Source organism: Dermacentor albipictus, unplaced genomic scaffold (genome assembly GCF_038994185.2).
Source record: "Dermacentor albipictus isolate Rhodes 1998 colony unplaced genomic scaffold, USDA_Dalb.pri_finalv2 scaffold_22, whole genome shotgun sequence".
Lineage (NCBI taxonomy): Eukaryota > Metazoa > Arthropoda > Arachnida > Ixodida > Ixodidae > Dermacentor > Dermacentor albipictus.
The window spans coordinates 352,124-364,802 of record NW_027225576.1 but is presented as its reverse complement, the minus strand read 5'-3'; the positions used below and the strand labels follow the sequence as shown (position 1 = coordinate 364,802).

Sequence of the window (12,679 nt, the reverse complement as noted above, 5' to 3'; positions counted from 1 at the left end):
TCCTAAACTCCCTTATCGCCCTCAGAAACGAGGGCGCACCGAAGAGGTCTTTCAGTTTTTCGGACGCCAAGTCCACAATTTTCCTCGTTTTCATGTCATCCACGCAGAAAAACCAGCTAAACAAGTACGAACAATCTCCCCGTTCCTTGTATCAAAGTCTCTTACCGAAGTTTTTAGCCCAGGATATAAGGTGTCGAGGTTGGCTAGCGGTGACCTCCTCTTGAGCTCCGCGACCAGAAGCAATTTGAGAAGCTGCCACAGCTAGTATCATTTGGGGAGACCAAAGTAGTAGTAACCTTGCACCGCACGATGAATACCTCCCGCGGCGTTGTCTCGGACGATGATTTGCTGGAGCTCACTGAGGCTGAGCTCTTGGAGGGTTTCAGTGAACAAAATGTTATAAATGTCAAAAGAATTAAGATGAGGCGAGATGGTAAAGAACTTGCGACCAAACGCCTAATACTGACCTTCAATTCAAGTGTCCTGCCCGAGTCAATCGAGGCCGGGTACATCAAGCTCCGTGTAAGACCGTACGTGCCAAATCACCTCCGATGTTTCAAGTGCCAGCGTTTTGGCCACAGTTCGCAGAGCTGCCGAGGCCGCCAAACTTGTGCGAAATGCAGCGCGCATGAACACTCCTCTGAAGCTTGTGAGAATTCTTTCCACTGTGTAAATTGTGATGGCGAGCATGCCGCATACTCGCGGTCATGCCCGTCTTGGAAGAAAGAAAAAGAAATAGTAATGATCAAAGTAAAAGAAAACATATCATTCAAAGAGGCACGCAGGCGGGTTGCATACCTTCCTAAGGCCAGCTTTGCCGAAGTGGCGCGTCAAGGGGCAGCGTCACAACGGCCTCCGGCGGCTGTCCGACCCACAAGCCATGAGTCGGCAGTTACGCCATCTGCCCCCGCGGCGGTTGCAGCTAGCGCTGCTCCGTCTACCCAGCAGACGGGGCCACCGACCCCGAAGGTGGGTGCAGCCGAGGCTGCCCCACGCACCCCCACCCCTTCTAGCGCTGGCAACAGCCGGCGCAGCCAAATTCCTCAGGGTGCCCCATCGACCTCCGGGCTGGTGGGCGCAGGGGTCTTGCGCTCCAAGGCGGCACCCTCCCTGACAACATCTCGCTCGCAAGAGCACGTGTCCGGCGCCTCACTAGAGGCAATGGACACTACACCAACCCTCAAGGCGCACCAAGCGCCTAAGGAGCGGCGAGGCTCCCTCGAACGCTTCAGAAAAAGCAAAACCCCGGTTACAGGGCCTCGAAAAAGCTCTGTAATCTAAGGCATCACTTCCGTTTCCGTAAACACAGCACCAATTTACTTTAAAAATGGATACACAAATAATTCAGTGGAACGTCCGAGGTCTTCTTAGAAACCTTGATGATTTGCAAGAACTCATCCACAAACATAATCCAAAAGTGCTGTGTTTACAGGAAACACATTTAAAATCCAAACACAGAAACTTTCTCCGTACGTATGTTACTTTTCGCAAAGATCGCGATGATGCCGTCGCATCATCGGGTGGTGTGGCGATTCTCACTCATAAAAGTATAGCATGTCAACCTTTACAGCTACGAACGCCCCTTGAAGCAGTGGCGGTGCGAGCTGTTCTGCTAAACAAACTCATCACTATTTGCTCGCTTTATATACCCCCACATTACAAATTAACTAAACATGAATTTCAATCCTTTATAGATGAATTGCCAGAAACTTATCTGGTTCTTGGCGACTTCAATGCACATAACTATCTGTGGGGCGACCCTCGTATAAATGCGCGAGGACGTCTTGTTGAACAGTTCCTTTTCTCTTCTGGTGCTTGTCTTCTGAATAAGAAGGAAGCGACATACTATTCTCTTACAAACAGAACATTTTCTTCAATAGATCGTAGCCTAGTCTCCCCGTCACTACTGTCTGAACTTGAATAGGAAGTTAACGACAATCCTTACGGGAGCGACCACTTCCCCATACTACTAAGAACATATAAAGAAAACGAATGTCTACCACAGGCTCCTAGGTGGAAAATCGATACAGCCGACTGGGAGAAATTCCGAACCTGAACTAGCATATCATGGGATGACATGTCCTCGTTAGAAATTGATGCTGCTGTGGATTACTTTACAGCTTTCATTATAGATGCCGCATCTAAATGCATACGTGAAGTAAGTGGCTCGGCATGCAAACGGCATGTCCCGTGGTGGAACGATGAATGTAGAGTCGCACGTAGGAACCAAGACAAAGCGTGGGGGTTGCTACGTGCTTCGCCCACTGCAGAGAATCTTGTTAACTTTAAGAAAGTTAAGTTTCAAGGTAGGAGAACCCGCCGACAGGCCAGAAGAAAGAGTTGGCAAAAGTTTTTATCGAACATCAACTCGTTTACAGATGAGGCGAAAGTCTGGAACCGCGTAAATAGAATTAGAGGGAGACAAACATATTCACTCCCTCTGGTAAACACACAGGGTGATACGCTGCAACATCAGGCAGACTCACTTGGGGAGCACTTTGAGAATGTGTCAAGTTCAAAACATTATTCGAAATCCTTCCTGAAGTATAAGCAAATAGAAGAATGTAAGCCACTCAAAAGAAAATGTCTACAGAATGAATCGTACAACTGCCCTTTCAGTATGGCCGAGTTGAGAGCTGCCTTGAGCTCATGCAAGAGCTCTGCACCAGGATCTGACAGAATCATGTATGAAATGATCAAAAACCTACACAATGACACCCAAGTTACACTACTCACACTTTTTAACACCATTTGGGCTGCAGGACACCTCCCAACTGCATGGAAAGAAGCCATTGTGGTTGCTGTTTTGAAACAAGGCAAAGATCCTTCCATAGTGGCAAGTTAGCGCCCGATCGCCCTCACGAGTTGCCTTTGTAAGATATTTGAAAAAATAATTAGTCGGCGACTCATCCATTTCTTTGAAATGAGCAAAATGCTTGATCCGTATCAGTGCGGCTTCCGAGAAGGGCGGTCTACAAGCGATCACCTCGTACGTGTTGAAGGAAATATCCGGGACGCATTTATACATAAACAGTTCTTCCTATCGATATTTCTCGATATGGAAAAGGCGTATGATACAACGTGGCGTTACGGAATCCCAAGAGACTTGTTAGAAATGGGCATCCATGGTAATATGCTAAACCTAATAGAAAGCTATCTGTCCAGTCGTACCTTCCGCGTAAAAGTCGGTAACGTACTTTCGCGTCCTTTTACGCAAGAAACGGGTGTACCCCAAGGAGGCGTGTTCAGCTGCACACTCTTCATCGTGAAGATGAACACGCTTCGCGCTTCATAACCACCGGCAATCTTTTATTCTGTCTACGTGGACGACATACAAATAGCTTTCAAATCCTGTAACCTCGCAGTGTGCGAGAGACAGGTACAGCATGGCGTGAACAAAGTGTCGATGTGGGCAGACAAGATGGATTTAAGATCAATCCTAACAAAAGCTCTTGCGTTCTTTTTACAAGAAAGAGAGGAACGATCCCAGATCCTTGCTTAGAACTGGGTGGACAACAAATACCTGTAAACAAAGAGCACAAATTTCTAGGTGTTACACTGGACTACAGACTCACTTTCGTCCCCCACATTAAACATCTTAAAGAAAAATGTCTCAAAACAATGAACATAATGAAACTTCTATCCCAGACTACGTGGGGTAGTGACAGGAAGTGTTTATGGAAACTCTATAAAAGCCTCATTCGATCACGATTAGACTATGGTGCCGTGATTTATCACTCTGCCGCCCCGAGCGCACTAAAGATGCTAGACCCAGTCCACCATCTAGGAATCCGACTGGCCACAGGCGCTTTCAGAACAAGTCCCATACAAAGTTTATATGCAGAATCAAATGAGTGGTCACTTCATCTTCAGAGAACATACATCAGCCAAACATATTTTCTGAAAGTCCACTCAAATCCTCAACATCCCTGTTTTAATACCATTAATGACATGACATATGCTACACTCTTTCGCAATCGTCCCTCCGTAAGACAGCCTTTCTCGCTGCGTGTGAGGGAGCTTAGTGAAGAAATGCACGTTCCACTCCTCGAGCTTCGCCTTATCCATCCAGCCAAGCTGCTACCTCCTTGGGAGTGGCAGCTCATACAATGCGATATATCTTTTGTGGACGTCACAAAACATGCTCCAGAGATTGAAATCCAAATGCATTTCCGGGAACTCCAGCACAAATACTCCTGCACGGAGTTCTACACAGACGCATCAAAGTCACACGACGGGGTGTCCTATGCAGCTGTCGGTCCATCTTTCTCGGAATCCGAGGTACTACATCCGGAAACCAGTATCTTTACGGCTGAGGCCTACGCACTGTTGTCGGTTGTAAAGCATATAAAGAAATCAAAACTACAGAAATCAATTATATATACGGACTCCCTTAGTGTTGTGAAGGCCTTGATGTCTTTCTGTAGCCACAAAAATCCGGTAATTAATGAACTCTACTCCGTACTGTGTAAAGCATAGATATCTAACCAACATGTGATAATATGCTGGGTGCCTGGACATAGGGGCATCGAGGGAAATCAGGGTGTCTACCAAGTTGACATTTCCAAATTCCCTGAATTTTCAAGGTTTTCCCTGAGTGCTTTTGCAAAATTCCCTGAGTGATGCAGAACTATGTTTTATGTCAAGTCGCGCTGAAACCATATCGCCCTATGCTGTTACTCTATAGTAAGCATATGAAAAAATTTTTAAAGAAAACTGACTTAATCCAATTTGAATACTAAGGAGTAGTGTTTATGTTATTCAAAAAAAGAGTATAAGGGAGGGGTTATTAAAATGCACAGCAAATAAAACGTCTTCGAAAAAATTTTCAATTCGAGTTGGACATTCTATAGTACAAATAAAAAGGAGATGCATACAGAAGCAAATATTTTCGAATATGAGCTATTTCTATCAACTGATAGCATGCTCAGTGTCATGCAACTGTCCTGACATACTCTCAGCTCGCGCAAGACGCCTCAGTGTTGTGTTTCACTGCTTTAAAGAGTTTATTTTGGTTTGGATGAGGGACACCTGCATCTCAGCATCAGCCAACAATTATTTGTTTTTTGAGCGCAGGCTCCTTCAAAGAAGCGGTCGCATACTTAATTCCCCGTTCATTCCTCAGTGCGTCGATCCTTTCTGTTCTCGTCCTCCTTTCGCCGCGCGTTCACCCCACGGACCATTTGAAGAATACTCTTGGTCAATTTACACTCAACGTCCAATTTTTCGGAGCCCCCAGGGGCCGCGAAAACTTCCGAAAAATCAGGCAGTCCGAAAAAATAAATTCATGTCTTTTACCGCCCTTAAGGGCTAAAATCGACACATGCACGTCTGAAAAAGCTCTGAATGCCTGTCAGTGCACTTATTAGGCATATCGGTGCTCCTACTGTGACAGGTGAGGGCGGGTGCACACGTGTAAAATTAAGGAATACATACGGTGTCCCGCGACAATTGCTCCTTCCTACGCTTGTTACGCTTCACCGCGTTACACGACTGTAATGAGGCGAAGCAGACTTTCGGGAAAGAGCATTATGCAATGCGCGTGCTTTCCGAGCTTCGAAGACAAAATTATTGCTGTCAGCGGAGAAATGAAGAAACACCGCACCGAACAACAAGAAGCTTAACAGTGAACGTCGAAGCCGCTAGGCCTAGCGTTGCCGCAGTGGTGGCTACGGTTGCCAGCGGATCTGCGTGCGAGAGCACCGGTTCAAGGCGGCGAGGTAATCAAAATAGCAGCGGTGGTGGTTTTCATTAATGTCGTCTCGGACCTGCGATCACGCAAAACGTTTAGAAAATTGAACGGCGAAGAGTTCTTGCGTCTGAAATTTCAGACATTAAGATACATTGACTCTTTGGGGTACGTGGTGGTGCCGCGAAGCCGCCCGAGTTATCGGGAATCCGGAAAGTCGGCCGTTGACTGTACACTGGCAACTCCTCCAGCCGACGACGATTCGTTACGAGTCCTGTCTGTTTCTCGAGCCAGCATTACCGCGACTTTTGACCCTCTAAAAAAATTACGGCTAATTTTCCCTGATAGAAGCACAAATTCCCTGAGTTTTCCCTGAGTTTTTCCAGACTACTCAGAATCCCTGAGAATTCCCGGTTTTCCCGGTTTTCCCAGTTGGTAGACACCCTGGAAATGTACTAGCGGACCAGATGGCCACATCAATTTCATTGCATGCAGTTAATCCTACTGCTTCGGTCTCTGTCACAGACCTGAAGCCTTTCTTAAGAAGGAAACTACGAAACCACTGGCAACGAATGTGGGACGAAGAAATAAATAATAAACTGCATGTAATAAAGCCACAATTAGGTTTCTGGCCGGCTGTAACAAAATCCCGCCGGACAGATGTCCTATTCTGCCGTCTAAGGATAGGACACACTTATGGCACACATAACTTCTTACTCACGGGAATCGAGCCTCGAACCTGTGGTAGATGCGGGGAGAGGCTGACCGTCCTCCACGTCCTTCTGGAGTGTCGGGAAGCCGGATCCGAAAGAAAAAAAACATTTTCTCTTAGCATACCGGCACCACATCCCCCTTCATCCTGTTATGTTACTTGGTCCAGAACCACTCTTTGACACCAACGCCATCCTAGGTTTTTTGAAAGATGTGTTGCATGTTATTAGCCCCACACGTTCGTAGCACTTCCTCTCTTCAGAGGATGCCGCTGCGATAATTATTTTGAATAGCACATGCCTCTAGGCCCTTGTGGTTCAAGGGCACTGGCGAGGCAGTAGTGCTGTAAGCAATTTAACATCTCGCATATTTTAAACAATGCATCATTTTTTTACGATGGATTTTAATGGTCATAGTATTCGTCATTAGTCATCGCCATAATTTTATAGCACGTAGATTTTACGCACTTTACAGCGACTATTTTAGGCCACTTTACAGCCAAGTCACATCTTCCATAATACATCGTTAACACTACCACTTGTCATGGCGCTCTTTGGCGAAACCTGGCCCTTGCGCCACAAAATACCACACATCATCATGTTACCTGGGCTACCATTCTGTATTTGATTTCTGTCCTGTGAATTTTTCGTTAGGAAAAAAAACTAACGGATTGCAATTTGACTCATTTTTGCCAGTGCCAAAAGCAATTGAAGTACTCAAATATTTGAAAAACTGGCTATTTTGGCAGTTGCATCACTTCAGCGTATTTCCACGCACACCATTTGAAGGCCTCGATCAATACAATGTCCATTTGAAAAGAATGTTGATTGATGTCCTCTAGCTCAGTTGAGTAGGAAAACTAAACTGTCACCAAAATGCTACAAAATATCTGACAAAAATAAATAAAAGTGGGTAACGAGTTTTGAACTGTAGTAAACATATGGCAATGTTTCAGCTATATGTGTGGTGTAAAAAAAACGCTTGTCGATTCGGCATGGAATCGCACACCTGCATGTGCATCTGTGCCATTGTCAGAGTTCAGTAAAAACTGCATTTTACACAACATTGTAAAAATGGTTTATTGCTATCTAAAATACATGAGTAAAAATTAATAGGTATAAGTCGGCTTAAATTTAAAATGCAACAAAAAATCTCCGTTAATGGCAATGATGTGCCTTTCATGTTTGCATGAAACCATATCTTTTTCTCAATTCTTTCATTATTTTTTGTGGCAGTGAACAAAATTGAAATGGAACTCACACAAGGAGTAACTTTGTTGTATTCCAGCGCATCACTAATAGCTGTTTTTATAAAAATATCTGAAGCAGTTAATATGAATAAGTCGCTTGATATGGAATGACCTGCGCAGGAACGTTATCATGGCAGAAAACAACCGGATTATGCAACAGCAATGCAGCATAATAAACTGCTCCCATAAGCATCACTTATTGTGATTGCTATGTTTCAAAAGTACGTAAGATTTACTGAAATGGCCACCCACCATTCCACCAACAAATAAAGATTGTGCAGTGATCCTTTTTCAGTTTTACAGGTTTTTTTAAGTTGTCTCTGACAGGTAGCATAATTCTTGTTCTTGAGCTGGATTATTCAGAGGTAGACATTACTAGCACAAGAAATGGAAACAAACTGATTCTCATAAATTTATTAATTCACTTATAACATCACGGCACATATCACAGTTTGAAAATTGTAGCCAGTGAGTTTGAAAGACATATTCACTTGAAATTAATTTCCAGGATGACGCCAGTTTCGAGATTTTTCCGTAAATGTGAGAGAAATAAATGGGCATTCCGGTTACTTTTGTTCTTCAATGCATAACAGTGCGTTTTGTTAAAAAAAATAAGTGCTACAGCAGTGCATTTCTACAGCCAGTTTGATGGCATTTGTCTCGTTACTGGTGTCATTCTGGAAATTCATTCCAAGTGCATACACCTTGTAAAATTACCGGCTACAATTCGTAAAAACTTTATTAGGAACTGAGTTTTTGTTAATCAGCTGACTATGGTGTCTTGATTTCTCATGCAAGTAATGTTTGGCACTCTGTATTTAGAATTATGTTAGCTGCAACAGCCAGTCTTTAATAAATTCCATGAAACTAAAAGATAACCACCCTGCATATCAGGTCTCAGTTGAGTGCTGTGGGCTCAAGCAAACCGTGCCATGGTTATAGTACCACTGGCTACTTAAGAGAGAAAGCAAGTACCTTTTTTATTGTTCTTATTTATAGCCATTTTAGTCTGCTTGTACATTTATTTATTTAGGTATTTATTTTTTAACATTTATTTCTTCTGGGAAATGTATTTTACTTGAGGGCCACATAGACTGCATCTTCAGTATTCAATTTTGTTATGGTGTCAAGCTGCAGGAAGTTTGTACTGTGCAATAGTTTTTAAGAAGTTTCTGATGTTCTCAAACTACAAATGGTTGTACATTTACACAGATGTTTGGTTACAAATAAACAGTTCACCTAGAAAAATGGTTTTTGTTTGCATGATTTCAGCACTCTTGATTTTGTGGAGGACCGTTCACTGTGACAATTGAAAACGTTGGCATAACAGTACTGCTAGCAGTTTTACAATATAATTTATTACAGGCAATCTAGAAGCGTGCTTTTGAGCCCAGGGTGACAGAGGCCTGCGATACAAAACGCCTGTATTTAAATTTTATCCCTATCCTCTCACAGCAAACACACCAACGTGACATCAAAGGTAATTATATGCAACATAGCTCAGCAGTATTTTAAGGAAAGTGCAGGTTTAAACTGCTAACTACCCAGTGGGCATAAAGGGCTTTCAACATAATTTGTGTTGATGTTCAACAGATCTGCAACAATTCTTTCATGGGCTTTCAGTATTGACGAACAACACATTTCAACAATACCTCAATGGGCTTCCAATTTTGAGACTCAACACATCATTAACAATGCTTGAATGGGCTTTCAACATTGACAAACAACACATTTCAACAATACCTCAATGGGCTTTCAATTTTGAGCTTCAACAATGCTTCAATGGGCTTTCAACATTGAAAAACAACACATTTCAACAATACCTCAATGGGCTTTCAACATCGAGAAACAAAACATCTTCAACAATGCTTCAATGGGCTTTCAACATTGAACTACATTATAGTTTCAACGAAATGCCAATTATCTTTCAAATTGAGAGGCCACAATGATGTTTCAACAAAATGTCGCGGGCCAATTATCAACACTTGTGAACAATTTCCTCTATGATGTTTCAACAATTCCCCAATGATCTTTCAAGGTCATTTGTTGACGTTGAACAATGATGTTTCAATAACCTTTCAACAATTTTTTTGTAAGGGATCGACCTACGTCAGCAACGCCCGGACGCCACGCGTCCCGCCGTGGTAGCTAGGGCTACACCTATCCGTCCAACTTAACGAGGATGGCGTTCCGTGATCCCCACCCAAGGTGCACTGTTTGACCTTCAGCGCGCCAGCGGGCAGCAGCACCGATGAAATAATCGACGCTATCGGAGAAGCCCTAGGGCTCGGACGCCTTGAGACCCCTTCCACACCAGGGAGGAGTGAAGTTCAGCGCAGCTGTCAGGTCTGCAGCAGCCACTGTCAAACTATCATGCCGGGGCTCCTTCGTTCTGAACGGTGCCTCAGTTCCAGTCGCCCAAGTGGGACCACGAGTCCTCTACATTTCCGCCTTTTGCGTCCCCCTAACGTGGGAGCCGCCACACTCGCAGCACTCCTGTCTCCGTACTGAAAAAGTTATTTGCAGCTCAAGAATCACAGTTCAAAGGAAGACCCAGATTGGTACCGGCGTGAGGGTCATTCGCATGGAAATGGCGAAGCCCGTGTCAATACAAGGCCATGGCATCATGTTCGACAACCGAGGAATTTGGAAGGTGTGCTCACGGAGCGGGACGGAAGGATATCTAGGAAAGGCGTGCGAGACGCCACGCTGCGAAAACTGTGGTCTTCGTTGACGAGACCGCCACGTGCATGTCGCTTTCTACCCGTTGCGCTGGGAACCGCGTCATAGCGGACTGCTTAGTGCCCAGATCATATGCCCCGGCAGCCGCAAACACTAACACTCCTGTTAGTAACGAAGACGGCGGCCAACAAGAGTATGACCAGCTTCCCACAGAACAACCCAACGACGACAGGGACTCCGACGTACAGGCGTCATCCGCAGAACCCCGTCGCAGCCTACTTTCCGAACCCGCCTTCCTCGGAGGCTTCAAACAGCCCGGAAAATGAGCAGTTACCACCACTCCTCTATTCTGAGAACAGCACTACCGAAGTCGGCACACCCGAGGGAAGCTCAGACAACACGGCCTCTCCTCCAGAACTCATAATCAGCGAGTCAGCGGACTTCGCAGCGCACGAAGACGTCGTGCCAGCCGGCGAGTTCAACAACAGGCCGCGTCATCTGGCAGACCGTGGCCACCACCCTTAGTCCTGGCAGATGCCAAAACCTGGCACCATGCGGGAGGCGGTTTTTGTCCAAGCCAGCGGATTCCGTATGCCCCGAACAACGGAATGGTCGTGAAAGAATCCAGTAAGTCAAGCTGCCGACCTTCTTATGGCAGAATCAATGGGCATCGATGAGCAGGAGATAAAGAGAGCATGCGAAGCAGAAACGGACTCGAGCAGTTTGCATTGAGAGCAAATCTACAGTCCCGAAAAATTTACGCGCATCGGGTTCCGCCCTTTAAATAGGGGCGCTATTCTGGACATTCCGCCATTTTCGTCGATGCGTGACGTAGACGCCACGTGAATAACATGGCGCTGATGGCTCGATTTTGCTTTCGCAACGTGGCGCCAACTTGACGTCTTGCCTAAGAAACTGAAATGAAGGCACTGAGTGTAAGGTTATCGGTAAAGCAAGTTTTCGTCCTCAGTAAAAAAATAAAGCAGCTAGCTCAAAGCCTACGATTACTCCATCGAAAACGCTTCTCGCTTCCGTCTGCTTCGACAGTTTTAGTACTGCGCCATGACGATACGTACGCAGCACGCAAGCGCTTCGTGGAACGTAGGAGCGCGTGTCGAAGCGGGCGAGCGTTGTAAAGGCGGAACCGCATGGCACGATTTCAGGCGCGATTGACGCGCGGATGGTGGGACGCGCGCGTCATTTTGACGCGTGCCATCACGAAATCGCGCCGCCGCGTGCCGCTGCTCGGAGTAGAAAAAAACGCGTCGCGCGGGCGCGTCCACCAATCAGAGTTCAGGTAAGTCACGTAGCATTTGGTCACATGACATTTTTTTTTTGCCACCAGATGGCCCTGGTATCTGCGAATCTCAACGGAACCTCCTTGGAGCATTTTTTTTTCTCCGCAGAACTGGCGCGTGCGTCAAACAAAAACACGTGCTTTCGTGATTTCGTTCGCGCATCTGGACATGGACAAGGCAACCTTCAACGAGGCTCTCATAACCGAAGTTGAGAAGCGTCGCGTCCTGTGGGACGTACGCGACAGGAACTACAAGAATAATATGAAACGGGACCAGGCTTGGCGAGAAATAGCAGATGCCCTCAGCGTAGACGGTATGTACCAAATCTGTGCACACGTGGTGTGGGTGCCCTGCTTGTTCTATGTACATTCGCCTCGACAAGCGTGTGAACTTGGCATGTTTACCCGCCGTTTGCGTACTTATCTCGCAGGCACAGAGCGTGCCGCCGCGCTTTCTTTGTTTATTTGAGAGAGAAAAAGTTTGATCACAAGCTGTGTTGTTTCTTGACATCTGATTGGCATGAATATGCCTGTAAGAAAATACTAGCAGACTAGACTAGACTGATGCATCAGTCTAGTCAAATACTAGACTGATGCAGGCTTCTCGATTTTGTTATTTCTTTCCTGCAGGAGGAATAAACTTTATTAGTAGAAATGAGCCGACGGTAAAATCGTCCGAGGTGGGCGGCTTCCCTAGTCCAGGATGCCGTGGGCCTGAGCTGATAACTTGGCCCTGCTCACCAGGCGATGCTGGTCTTCAGGGCTCGAGCTTGTCAGCTGGGCCTCCCACTGCTCGACAGTTGGTCCGGTGATGGGCGGTGTCGATGCGTTGTGTTGACATTCCCATACCATGTGGTAGAGGGTATTGGGCCTAGAGCAGAAAGCGCATTTGTGGGTATAGCAGAAAATAAATTTATTCAGCACGTTTCATTAGTTGCATCACCTTCCTGCGAGCGCATATATGTTCCTCACACTAACACTTTGTTACTGCTTTACAGTGACGCAAGTAATGAAGCGGTGGAAATCCCTACGCGACACTTTTATGAAAAAA

At 45.6% G+C, this 12,679-nt stretch overlaps 1 protein-coding gene across 1 annotated transcript in view; it reads left to right on the top strand.

Moving 5' to 3' along the window:
* LOC135897083 (uncharacterized) overlaps window positions 1–12,679 on the top strand; it is a 497,858-nt gene that overhangs the window by 326,578 nt on the left and 158,601 nt on the right. The gene's annotated exons all lie outside the window — the stretch shown is intronic.